Here is a 14,589-nt window from a genome sequence, read left to right as displayed (position 1 = left end):
GACCCTACATATAGCAACATCCTGCTGTCCCAGCATGCAAACACATCCTCCTTACCCTACATATAACAGCATCCTGCTTACCCAGCATGCAACAGCATCCTGCTGACCCTGCATACGACACCATCCTGCTGACTCTGGATGCAACAGCATCCTGCTGACCCCTCATATAACAGCATCCTGCTGACCCGGCATGCAAACACATCCTGCAGACCCTGCATACGACAGCATCCTGCTGACTCCTCATGCAAGAGCATCCTGCTGACCTTACATATACCAGCACCGGGCTGACCCGGCATGCAAAAGCATCCTGCTAACTCTGCATACAACAGTATCCTTCTGAACCTACATATAACAACATCCTCCTGACCCGGCATGCAAAAGCATCCTGCTGACCCTACATATAACAGCATGCGGATCAGGCATGCAAAATCATCCTGCTGACCCTGCAAATGCAGTATCCTCCTGACCCAGCATGCAAAAGCATCCTGCTGTCCCTGCATTCAACTGCATCCTAGTGACCCCACATGCAACAGCATCCTGCTTACCCTGCATACGAACAATAAAACAAAAGATGGTGTCCCCTTCATCGCTGGCAGAGGGGAAACAACTAACAATTGCCAAACAGTGGTCATGCCAATCGGAACTAAATTCAAATTAATGCATGATTATTTCAACAGACTTCAATGGAACAGTGCCCACAGAGGCACAAACAGATCAGAAAACAACCCAACATTTTTTGTATAAAAACGTTTTTTTTAATTTTATTATTCACAAATTAATACAATAACATATTAAATCTATATTGGCCCATAATACATATTGGGTCTTTGTAATAGAATAAAGTGCATCATAGATAAAGTGCTGATAACACCCTAGTGGAGACCACCATGGGGGTGTCCACCGCATACGCACAAGTGAAAAGCCAGACACCCCAATCGGGTGAAGGGGATCACGCAAGAGGGGACTGGTATTCACAAGTGTGTCTGCGGAAAGATTTTCACAAATATACGTGAATTACATTCAATCAATGGTAGAATTATCCTAAATGGAAAAATTGCACAGTTGATTAAAATGGGGTGCCATTCGTCTACATACGAAAGCAGCCTGCTGACACAGCATGCAAAAGTATTCTCCTGACCCTGCATAGGACAGCATCCTGCTGACACTACATGCAACAGCATCATGCTGCCCCAGCATGCAACAGCATCCTGTTGACCCTACATATAACAGCATCCTGTTGACCCAGCTTGCAAACGCATCCAGCTGGCCCTACATATAACAGGATACTGCTGACCCAGCATGCAACAGCATCCTGCTGACCATACATGTAACAGTATCCTGCTGACCCTGCATACGACAGCATCGTGCTGATTCTGCATGCAACAGCATCCTGCTGACACTACATATAACAGCATCCTGTTGACCCAGCATTCAAACGCATCCTGCTTACCCTGCATACGACTGCATCCTACTGATTGCACATGCAACAGCATCTTGCTGACCCTACATATAACAGCATCCTGCTCACCCAGCATGCAAAAGCATCCTGCTGACCCTGCATACGATAGCATCCTAATAACACTACATATAACAGCATCCTGCTGCATATAACAGCATCCTGCTGACACAACATGCAAAAGCATTCTCCTGACCCTGCATAAAACAGCATGCGGCTGACACTACATGCAACAGCATCCTGCCGACCCAGCATGCAACAGCATCCTGCTGACCCAGCATACAAATGCATCCGGCTGACCCTACATATAACAGCATCCTGCTGACCCGGCATGCCACAGCATCCTGCTAGCCCTACATATAACAGCATCCTTCTGACCCAATATGCAACAGCATCATGCTGACCCTAGAAAAAACAGCATCCTACTGACTCAGCATTCAAACACATCCTGCTGACCCTGCATACGACAGCATCCTGCTGACTCCGCATGCAACAGCATCCTGCTGACCCTACATATAACAGCATCCTGCTGACCTGGTATGCCAACGCATCCTGCTAACCCTGCATACAACAGTATCCTGCTGAACCTTCATATAACAACATCCTGCTGACCTGGCATGCAAAAGCATCCTGCTGACCCTGCAAACACAGTATCCTCCTGACCCTGCATGCAACAGCATCCTGCTGACCCTACATATAACAGCATTCTGCTGAACCGGCATACAAAAGCATCCTGCTGACCATCAAACACAGTATACTCCTGACCCCGCATGCAACAGCATCCTGCTGACCCTACATATAACAGCATTCTGCTGACCCAGCTTGCAAACGCATCCTGGTGACCCTTCATGTAACAGCATCCTGCTGACCCTGCATATGACAGCATCGTGCTGACTCTGCATGGAACAGCATCCTGCTGACCCTACATATAACAGCATCCTGCTGACCCAGCATGCAAAAACATCCTGCTGACCCTGCATACGACAGCATCCTGCTGACACTACATGCAACAGCATCCTGCTGACCCTACATATAACAGCATCCTGCTGACTCCGCATGCAACAGCATCCTGCTGACCCTACATATAACAGCATCCTGCTGACACAGCATGCAAAAGCATTCTCCTGACCATGCATAGGACAGCATCCTGCTGATACTACATGCAACAGCATCCTGCTGACCCAGCATGCAACAGCATCCTGCTGACCCTACAAATAACAGCATCCTGCTGACCCTACATATAACAGCATCCTGCTGTCCCAGCATGCAAACACATCCTGCTTACCCTACATATAACAGCATCCTGCTGACCCAGCATGCAACAGCATCCTGCTGACCCTACATATAACAGCATACTGCTGACCCTACCTGTAACAGCATCCTGCTGACACAGCATGCAAACACATCCTGCTGACCCTGCATACGACAGCATCCTGCTGACACAGCATGCAAAAGCATTCTCCTGACCATGCATAGGACAGAATCCTGATGACACTACATTCAACAGCATCCTGCTGACCCATCATGCAACAGCATCCTGCTGACCCTACAAATACAAACATCCTGCTGTCCCAGCATGCAAACACATCCTCACCCTACATATAACAGCATCCTGCTTACCCAGCATGCAACAGCATCCTGCTGACCCTGCATACGACACCATCCTGCTGACTCTGGATGCAACAGCATCCTGCTGACCCCTCATATAACAGCATCCTGCTGACCCGGCATGCAAACACATCCTGCAGACCCTGCATACGACAGCATCCTGCTGACTCCTCATGCAAGAGCATCCTGCTGACCTTACATATACCAGCATCGGGCTGACCCGGCATGCAAAAGCATCCTGCTAACTCTGCATACAACGGTATCCTTCTGAACCTACATATAACAACATCCTCCTGACCCCGCATGCAAAAGCATCCTGCTGACCCTACATATAAGAGCATCCTGCTGACCCTACATGTAACAGCATGCTGCTGACCCAGCATGAAAACACATCCTGCAGACCCTGCATACGACAGCATCCTGCTGACTCCTCATGCAAGAGCATCCTGCTGACCTTACATATACCAGCATCTGGCTGACCCGGCATGCAAAATCATCCTGCTAACTCTGCATACAACAGTATCCTTCTGAACCTACATATAACAACATCCTCCTGACCCGGCATGCAAAAGCATCCTGCTGACCCTACATATAACAGCATCCTGCGGATCAGGCATGCAAAATCATCCTGCTGACCCTGCAAATGCAGTATCCTCCTGACCCAGCATGCAAAAGCATCCTGCTGTCCCTGCATTCAACTGCATCCTAGTGACCCCACATGCAACAGCATCCTGCTTACCCTGCATACGAACAATAAAACAAAAGATGGTGTCCCCTTCATCGCTGGCAGAGGGGAAACAACTAACAATTGCCAAACAGTGGTCATGCCAATCGGAACTAAATTCAAATTAATGCATGATTATTTCAACAGACTTCAATGGAACAGTGCCCACAGAGACACAAACAGATCAGAAAACAACCCAACATTTTTTGTATAAAAACGTTTTTTTTAATTTTATTGTTCACAAATTAATACAATAACATATTAAATCTATTTTGGCCCATAATACATATTGGGTCTTTGTAATAGAATAAAGTGCATCACAGTTAAAGTGCTGATAACACCCTAGTGGAGACCACCATGGGGGTCTCCACCGCATACGCACAAGTGAAAAGCCAGACACCCCAATCTGGTGAAGGGGATCACGCGAGAGGGGACTGGTATTCACAAGTGTGTCTGCTGAAAGATTTTCACAAATATACGTGAATTACATTCAATCAATGGTAGAATTATCCTAAATGGAAAAAATGCACAGTTGATTAAAATGGGGTGCCATTTGTCTACATACGAAAGCAGCCTGCTGACACAGCATGCAAAAGTATTCTCCTGACCCTGCATAGGACAGCATCCTGCTGACACTACATGCAACAGCATCCTGCTGCCCCAGCATGCAAACGCATCCTGCTGACCCTACATATAGCAGCATCCTGCTGACCTGGCATGCAAAAGCATTCTGTTGACCCTGCAAACACAGTATCCTCCTGACCCCGCATGCAACAGCATCCTGCTGACCCTACATATAACAGCATCCTGCTGACCCAGCTTGCAAACGCATCCAGCTGACCCTACATATAACAGGATCCTGCTGACCCAGCATGCAACAGCATCCTGCTGACCATACATGTAACAGTATCCTGCTGACCCTGCATACGACAGCATCGTGCTGATTCTGCATGCAAGAGCATCCTGCTGACACTACATATAACAGCATCCTGTTGACCCAGCATTCAAACGCATCCTGCATACGACTGCATCCTACTGATTGCACATGCAACAGCATCTTGCTGACCCTACATATAACAGCATCCTGCTCACCCAGCATGCAAAAGAATCCTGCTGACCCTGCATACGATAGCATCCTAATAACACTACATATAACAGCATCCTGCTGCATATAACAGCATCCTGCTGACACAACATGCAAAAGCATTCTCCTGACCCTGCATAAAACAGCATGCGGCTGACACTACATGCAACAGCATCCTGCCGACCCAGCATGCAACAGCATCCTGCTGACCCAGCATACAAATGCATCATGCTGACCCTACATATAACAGCATCCTGCTGACCCGGCATGCCACAGCCTCCTGCTAGCCCTACATATAACAGCATCCTGCTGACCTGGCATGCAAACGCATCCTGCTAACCCTGCATACAACAGTATCCTGCTGAACCTTCATATAACAACATCCTGCTGACCTGGTATGCAAAAGCATCCTGCTGACCCTGCAAACACAGTATCCTCCTGACCCGGCATGCAAAAGCATCCTGCTGACCCTGCAAACACAGTATACTCCTGACCCCGCATGCAACAGCATCCTGCTGACCCTACATATAACAACATTCTGCTGACCCAGCTTGCAAACGCATCCTGGTGACCCTACATATAACAGCATCCTGCTGACCCTGCATATGACAGCATCGTGCTGACTCTGCATGGAACAGCATCCTGCTGACCCTACATATAACAGCATCCTGCTGACCCAGCATGCAAAAACATCCTGCTGACCTTACATATACCAGCATCGGGCTGACCCGGCATGCAAAAGCATCCTGCTAACTCTGCATACAACGGTATCCTTCTGAACCTACATATAACAACATCCTCCTGACCCCGCATGCAAAAGCATCCTGCTGACCCTACATATAAGAGCATCCTGCTGACCCTACATGTAACAGCATGCTGCTGACCCAGCATGAAAACACATCCTGCAGACCCTGCATACGACAGCATCCTGCTGACTCCTCATGCAAGAGCATCCTGCTGACCTTACATATACCAGCATCTGGCTGACCCGGCATGCAAAAGCATCCTGCTAACTCTGCATACAACAGTATCCTTCTGAACCTACATATAACAACATCCTCCTGACCCGGCATGCAAAAGCATCCTGCTGACCCTACATATAACAGCATCCTGCGGATCAGGCATGCAAAATCATCCTGCTGACCCTGCAAATGCAGTATCCTCCTGACCCAGCATGCAAAAGCATCCTGCTGTCCCTGCATTCAACTGCATCCTAGTGACCCCACATGCAACAGCATCCTGCTTACCCTGCATACGAACAATAAAACAAAAGATGGTGTCCCCTTCATCGCTGGCAGAGGGGAAACAACTAACAATTGCCAAACAGTGGTCATGCCAATCGGAACTAAATTCAAATTAATGCATGATTATTTCAACAGACTTCAATGGAACAGTGCCCACAGAGACACAAACAGATCAGAAAACAACCCAACATTTTTTGTATAAAAACGTTTTTTTTAATTTTATTGTTCACAAATTAATACAATAACATATTAAATCTATTTTGGCCCATAATACATATTGGGTCTTTGTAATAGAATAAAGTGCATCACAGTTAAAGTGCTGATACCACCCTAGTGGAGACCACCATGGGGGTCTCCACCGCATACGCACAAGTGAAAAGCCAGACACCCCAATCTGGTGAAGGGGATCACGCGAGAGGGGACTGGTATTCACAAGTGTGTCTGCTGAAAGATTTTCACAAATATACGTGAATTACATTCAATCAATGGTAGAATTATCCTAAATGGAAAAAATGCACAGTTGATTAAAATGGGGTGCCATTTGTCTACATACGAAAGCAGCCTGCTGACACAGCATGCAAAAGTATTCTCCTGACCCTGCATAGGACAGCATCCTGCTGACACTACATGCAACAGCATCCTGCTGCCCCAGCATGCAAACGCATCCTGCTGACCCTACATATAGCAGCATCCTGCTGACCTGGCATGCAAAAGCATTCTGTTGACCCTGCAAACACAGTATCCTCCTGACCCCGCATGCAACAGCATCCTGCTGACCCTACATATAACAGCATCCTGCTGACCCAGCTTGCAAACGCATCCAGCTGACCCTACATATAACAGGATCCTGCTGACCCAGCATGCAACAGCATCCTGCTGACCATACATGTAACAGTATCCTGCTGACCCTGCATACGACAGCATCGTGCTGATTCTGCATGCAAGAGCATCCTGCTGACACTACATATAACAGCATCCTGTTGACCCAGCATTCAAACGCATCCTGCATACGACTGCATCCTACTGATTGCACATGCAACAGCATCTTGCTGACCCTACATATAACAGCATCCTGCTCACCCAGCATGCAAAAGAATCCTGCTGACCCTGCATACGATAGCATCCTAATAACACTACATATAACAGCATCCTGCTGCATATAACAGCATCCTGCTGACACAACATGCAAAAGCATTCTCCTGACCCTGCATAAAACAGCATGCGGCTGACACTACATGCAACAGCATCCTGCCGACCCAGCATGCAACAGCATCCTGCTGACCCAGCATACAAATGCATCATGCTGACCCTACATATAACAGCATCCTGCTGACCCGGCATGCCACAGCCTCCTGCTAGCCCTACATATAACAGCATCCTGCTGACCTGGCATGCAAACGCATCCTGCTAACCCTGCATACAACAGTATCCTGCTGAACCTTCATATAACAACATCCTGCTGATCTGGCATGCAAAAGCATCCTGCTGACCCTGCAAACACAGTATCCTCCTGACCCTGCATGCAACAGCATCCTGCGGACCCGACATATAACAGCATTCTGCTGACCCGGCATGCAAAAGCATCCTGCTGACCCTGCAAACACAGTATACTCCTGACCCCGCATGCAACAGCATCCTGCTGACCCTACATATAACAACATTCTGCTGACCCAGCTTGCAAACGCATCCTGGTGACCCTACATATAACAGCATCCTGCTGACCCTGCATATGACAGCATCGTGCTGACTCTGCATGGAACAGCATCCTGCGGACCCTACATATAACAGCATCCTGCTGACCCAGCATGCAAAAACATCCTGCTGACCCTGCATACGACAGCATCCTGCTGACACTACATGCAACAGCATCCTGCTGACCCTACATATAACAGCATCCTGCTGACTCCGCATGCAACAGCATCCTGCTGACCCTACATATAACAGCATCCTGCTGACCCAGCATGCAAAAACATCCTGCTGACCCTGCATACGACAGCATCCTGCTGACCCAGCATGCAACGGCATCCTGCGGACCCTACATATAACAGCATCCTGCTGACACTACATGCAACAGCATCCTGCGGACCCTACATATAACAACATCCTGCTGACACTACATATAACAGCATCCTGCTGACACTACATATAACAGCATCCTGCTGACCCAGCATGCAACGGCATCCTGCGGACCCTACATATAACAGCATCCTGCTGACACTACATGCAACAGCACCCTGCGGACCCTACATATAACAACATCCTGCTGACACTACATGCAACAGCATCCTGCGGACCCTACATATAACAACATCCTGCTGACACTACATGCAACAGCATCCTGCTGACCCTACATATAACAGCACCCTGCTGACTCCGCATGCAACAGCATCCTGCTGACCCTACATATAACAGCATCCTGCTAACCCAGAATGCAAAAACATCCTGCTGACCCTACATATAACAGCATCCTGCTGACACTACATGCAACAGCATCCTGCTGACCCTACATATAACAGAACCCTGCTGACCCAGCATGCAACGGCATCCTGCGGACCCTACATATAACAGCATCCTGCTGACACTACATGCAACAGCATCCTGCGGACCCTACATATAACAGCATCCTGCTGACACTACATGCAACAGCATCCTGCGGACCCTGCATATAACACCATCCTGCTGACACTACATGCAACAGCATCCTGCTGACCCAGCATGCAAACACATCCTGCTGACCCTGCATACGACAGCATCCTGCTGACACAGCATGCAAAAACATTCTCCTGACCGTGCATAGGACAGAATCCTGCTGATACTTCATGCGGCTGACACTACATGCACCAGCATCCTGCCGACCCAGCATACAAATGCATCCTGCTGACCCTACATATAACCGCATCCTGCTGACCCGGCATGCCACAGCATCCTGCTAACCCTACATATAACAGCATCCTGCTGACCCAACATGCAACAGCATCCTGCTGACCCAGCATGCAACAGCATCCTGCTGACCCTACATATAGCAACATCCTGCTGTCCCAGCATGCAAACACATCCTCCTTACCCTACATATAACAGCATCCTGCTTACCCAGCATGCAACAGCATCCTGCTGACCCTGCATACGACACCATCCTGCTGACTCTGGATGCAACAGCATCCTGCTGACCCCTCATATAACAGCATCCTGCTGACCCGGCATGCAAACACATCCTGCAGACCCTGCATACGACAGCATCCTGCTGACTCCTCATGCAAGAGCATCCTGCTGACCCTACATATACCAGCATCGGGCTGACCCGGCATGCAAAAGCATCCTGCTAACTCTGCATACAACAGTATCCTTCTGAACCTACATATAACAACATCCTCCTGACCCCGCATGCAAAAACATCCTGCTGACCCTACATATAAGAGCATCCTGCTGACCCTACATGTAACAGCATGCTGCTGACCCAGCATGCAAACACATCCTGCTGACCCTGCATACGACACCATCCTGCTGACTCTGGATGCAACAGCATCCTGCTGACCCCTCATATAACAGCATCCTGCTGATCCGGCATGCAAACACATCCTGCAGACCCTGCATACGACAGCATCCTGCTGCAAAAGCATCCTGCTAACTCTGCATACAACAGCATCCTGCGGATCAGGCATACAAAATCATCCTGCTGACCCTGCAAATGCAGTATCCTCCTGACCCAGCATGCAAAAGCATCCTGCTGTCCCTGCATTCAACTGCATCCTAGTGACCCACATGCAACAGCATCCTGCTTACCCTGCATACGAACAACAAAACTAAAGATGGTGTCCCGTTCATCGCTGGCAGAGGGGAAACAACTAACAATTGCCAAACAGTGGTCATGCCAATCGGAACTAAATTCAAATTAATGCATGATTATTTCAACAGACTTCAATGGAACAGTGCCCACAGAGGCACAAACAGATCAGAAAACAACCCAACATTTTTTGTATAAAAACGTTTTTTTTAATTTTATTGTTCACAAATTAATACAATAACATATTAAATCTATATTGGACCATAATACATATTGGGTCTTTGTAATAGAATAAAGTGCATCACAGTAAAAGTGCTGATAACACCCTAGTGGAGACCACCATGGGGGTCTCCACCGCATACGCACAAGTGAAAAGCCAGACACCCCAATCTGGTGAAGGGGATCACGCGAGAGGGGACTGGTATTCACAAGTGTGTCTGCGGAAAGATTTTCACAAATATACGTGAATTACATTCAATCAATGGTAGAATTATCCTAAATGGAAAAATTGCACAGTTGATTAAAATGGGGTGCCATTTGTCTACATACGAAAGCAGCCTGCTGACACAGCATGCAAAAGTATTCTCCTGACCCTGCATAGGACAGCATCCTGCTGACACTACATGCAACAGCATCCTGCTGCCCCAGCATGCAAACGCATCCTGCTGACCCTACATATAGCAGCATCCTGCTGACCTGGCATGCAAAAGCATTCTGTTGACCCTGCAAACACAGTATCCTCCTGACCCCGCATGCAACAGCATCCTGCTGACCCTACATATAACAGCATCCTGGTGACCCAGCTTGCAAACGCATCCAGCTGACCCTACATATAACAGGATCCTGCTGACCCAGCATGCAACAGCATCCTGCTGACCATACATGTAACAGTATCCTGCTGACCCTGCATACGACAGCATCGTGCTGATTCTGCATGCAAGAGCATCCTGCTGACACTACATATAACAGCATCCTGTTGACCCAGCATTCAAACGCATCCTGCTTACCCTGCATACGACTGCATCCTACTGATTGCACATGCAACAGCATCTTGCTGACCCTACATATAACAGCATCCTGCTCACCCAGCATGCAAAAGCATCCTGCTGACCCCGCATACGATAGCATCCTAATAACACTACATATAACAGCATCCTGCTGCATATAACAGCATCCTGCTGACACAACATGCAAAAGCATTCTCCTGACCCTGCATAAAACAGCATGCGGCTGACACTAGATGCAACAGCATCCTGCCGACCCAGCATGCAACAGCATCCTGCTGACCCAGCATACAAATGCATCCTGCTGACCCTACATATAACAGCATCCTGCTGACCCGGCATGCCACAGCATCCTGCTAACCCTACATATAACAGCATCCTTCTGACCCAATATGCAACAGCATCATGCTGACCCTAGAAAAAACAGCATCCTACTGACCCAGCATGCAAACACATCCTGCTGACCCTGCATACGACAGCCTCCTGCTGACTCCGCATGCAACAGCATCCTGCTGACCTTACATATAACAGCATCCTGCTGACCTGGCATGCAAACGCATCCTGCTAACCCTGCATACAACAGTATCCTGCTGAACCTTCATATAACAACATCCTGCTGACCTGGCATGCAAAAGCATCCTGCTGACCCTGCAAACACATTATCCTCCTGACCCTGCATGCAACAGCATCCTGCTGACCCTACATATAACAGCATTCTGCTGACCCGGCATGCAAAAGCATCCTGCTCACCCTGCAAACACAGTATACTCCTGACCGCCCATGCAACAGCATCCTGCTGACCCTACATATAACAGCATCCTGCTAACCCAGAATTCAAAAAAATCCTGCTGACCCTACATATAACAGCATCCTGCTGACCCAGCATGCAACGGCATCCTGCGGACCCTACATATAACAGCATCCTGCTGACACTACATGCAACAGCATCCTGCGGACCCTACATATAACAGCATCCTGCTGACACTACATGCAACAGCATCCTGCGGACCCTACATATAACAACATCCTGCTGACACTACATGCAACAGCATCCTGCAGACCTTACATATAACAACATCCTGCTGACACTACATGCAACAGCATCCTGCTGACCCTACATATAACAGCACCCTGCTGACTCCGCATGCAACAGCATCCTGCTGACCCTACATATAACAGCATCCTGCTAACCCAGAATGCAAAAACATCCTGCTGACCAAACATATAACAGCATCCTGCTGACACTACATGCAACAGCATCCTGCTGACCCTACATATAACAGAACCCTGCTGACCCAGCATGCAACGGCATCCTGCGGACCCTACATATAACAGCATCCTGCTGACACTACATGCAACAGCATCCTGCGGACCCTACATATAACAGCATCCTGATGACACTACATGCAACAGCATCCTGCGGACCCTACATATAACACCATCCTGCTGACACTACATGCAACAGCATCCTGCTGACCCAGCATGCAAACACATCCTGCTGACCCTGCATACGACAGCATCCTGCTGACACAGCATGCAAAAGCATTCTCCTGACCATGCATAGGACAGAATCCTGCTGATACTTCATGCGGCTGACACTACATGCACCAGCATCCTGCCGACCCAGCATGCAACAGCATCCTGCTGACCCAGCATACAAATGCATCCTGCTGACCCTACATATAACAGCATCCTGCTGACCCGGCATGCCACAGCATCCTGCTAACCCTACATATAACAGCATCCTGCTGACCCAACATGCAACAGCATCCTGCTTACCCTGCATACGACCGCATCCTACTGATCGCACATGCAACAGCATCTTGCTGACCCTACATATAACAGCATCCTGCTCACCCAGCATGCAAAAGCATCCTGCTGACCCTGCAAACACATTATCCTCCTGACCCTGCATGCAACAGCATCCTGCTGACCCTACATATAACAGCATTCTGCTGACCCGGCATGCAAAAGCATCCTGCTCACCCTGCAAACACAGTATACTCCTGACCGCCCATGCAACAGCATCCTGCTGACCCTACATATAACAGCATCCTGCTAACCCAGAATTCAAAAAAATCCTGCTGACCCTACATATAACAGCATCCTGCTGACCCAGCATGCAACGGCATCCTGCGGACCCTACATATAACAGCATCCTGCTGACACTACATGCAACAGCATCCTGCGGACCCTACATATAACAGCATCCTGCTGACACTACATGCAACAGCATCCTGCGGACCCTACATATAACAACATCCTGCTGACACTACATGCAACAGCATCCTGCAGACCTTACATATAACAACATCCTGCTGACACTACATGCAACAGCATCCTGCTGACCCTACATATAACAGCACCCTGCTGACTCCGCATGCAACAGCATCCTGCTGACCCTACATATAACAGCATCCTGCTAACCCAGAATGCAAAAATATCCTGCTGACCAAACATATAACAGCATCCTGCTGACACTACATGCAACAGCATCCTGCTGACCCTACATATAACAGAACCCTGCTGACCCAGCATGCAACGGCATCCTGCGGACCCTACATATAACAGCATCCTGCTGACACTACATGCAACAGCATCCTGCGGACCCTACATATAACAGCATCCTGATGACACTACATGCAACAGCATCCTGCGGACCCTACATATAACACCATCCTGCTGACACTACATGCAACAGCATCCTGCTGACCCAGCATGCAAACACATCCTGCTGACCCTGCATACGACAGCATCCTGCTGACACAGCATGCAAAAGCATTCTCCTGACCATGCATAGGACAGAATCCTGCTGATACTTCATGCGGCTGACACTACATGCACCAGCATCCTGCCGACCCAGCATGCAACAGCATCCTGCTGACCCAGCATACAAATGCATCCTGCTGACCCTACATATAACAGCATCCTGCTGACCCGGCATGCCACAGCATCCTGCTAACCCTACATATAACAGCATCCTGCTGACCCAACATGCAACAGCATCCTGCTTACCCTGCATACGACCGCATCCTACTGATTGCACATGCAACAGCATCTTGCTGACCCTACATATAACAGCATCCTGCTCACCCAGCATGCAAAAGCATCCTGCTGACCCTGCATACAATAGCATCCTAATAACACTACATTTAACAGCATCCTGCTGCATATAACAGCATCCTGCTGACACAGCATGCAAAAGCATTCTCCTGACCCTGCATAAAACAGCATGCGGCTGACACTACATGCAACAGCATCCTGCCGACCCAGCATGCAACAGCATCCTGCTGACCCAGCATAGAAATGCATCCTGCTGGCCCTACATATAACAGCATCCTGCTGACCCGGCATGCCACAGCATCCTGCTAACCCTACATATAACAGAATCCTGCTGACCCAACATGCAACAGCATCCTGCTGACCCTAGAAAAAGCAGCATCGTACTGACCCAGCATGCAAACACATCTTCTGACCCTGCATACGACAGCATCCTGCTGACTCCGCATGCAACAGCATCCTGCTGACCCTACACATAACAGCATCTTGCTGACCTGGCATGCAAACGCATCCTGCTAACCCTGCATACAACAGTATCCTGCTGAACCTTCATATAACAACATCCTGCTGACCTGGTATGCAAAAGCATCCTTCTGACCCTGCAAACACAGCATCCTCCTGACCCTGC

At 48.6% G+C, this 14,589-nt stretch overlaps 1 protein-coding gene across 1 annotated transcript in view; it reads left to right on the top strand.

Moving 5' to 3' along the window:
- The window catches only part of LOC138480617 (collagen alpha-1(XXI) chain-like), a 703,399-nt gene that overhangs the window by 312,231 nt on the left and 376,579 nt on the right, over positions 1 to 14,589 (top strand). The window lies entirely within an intron of this gene.

Source organism: Ambystoma mexicanum, chromosome 5p, assembly GCF_040938575.1.
Source record: "Ambystoma mexicanum isolate Mex_15411 chromosome 5p, UKY_AmexF1_1, whole genome shotgun sequence".
Taxonomy (NCBI): domain Eukaryota; kingdom Metazoa; phylum Chordata; class Amphibia; order Caudata; family Ambystomatidae; genus Ambystoma; species Ambystoma mexicanum.
The sequence above is the reverse complement of the archived record's forward strand: the minus strand, read 5'-3'. Positions and strand labels throughout refer to the sequence as shown.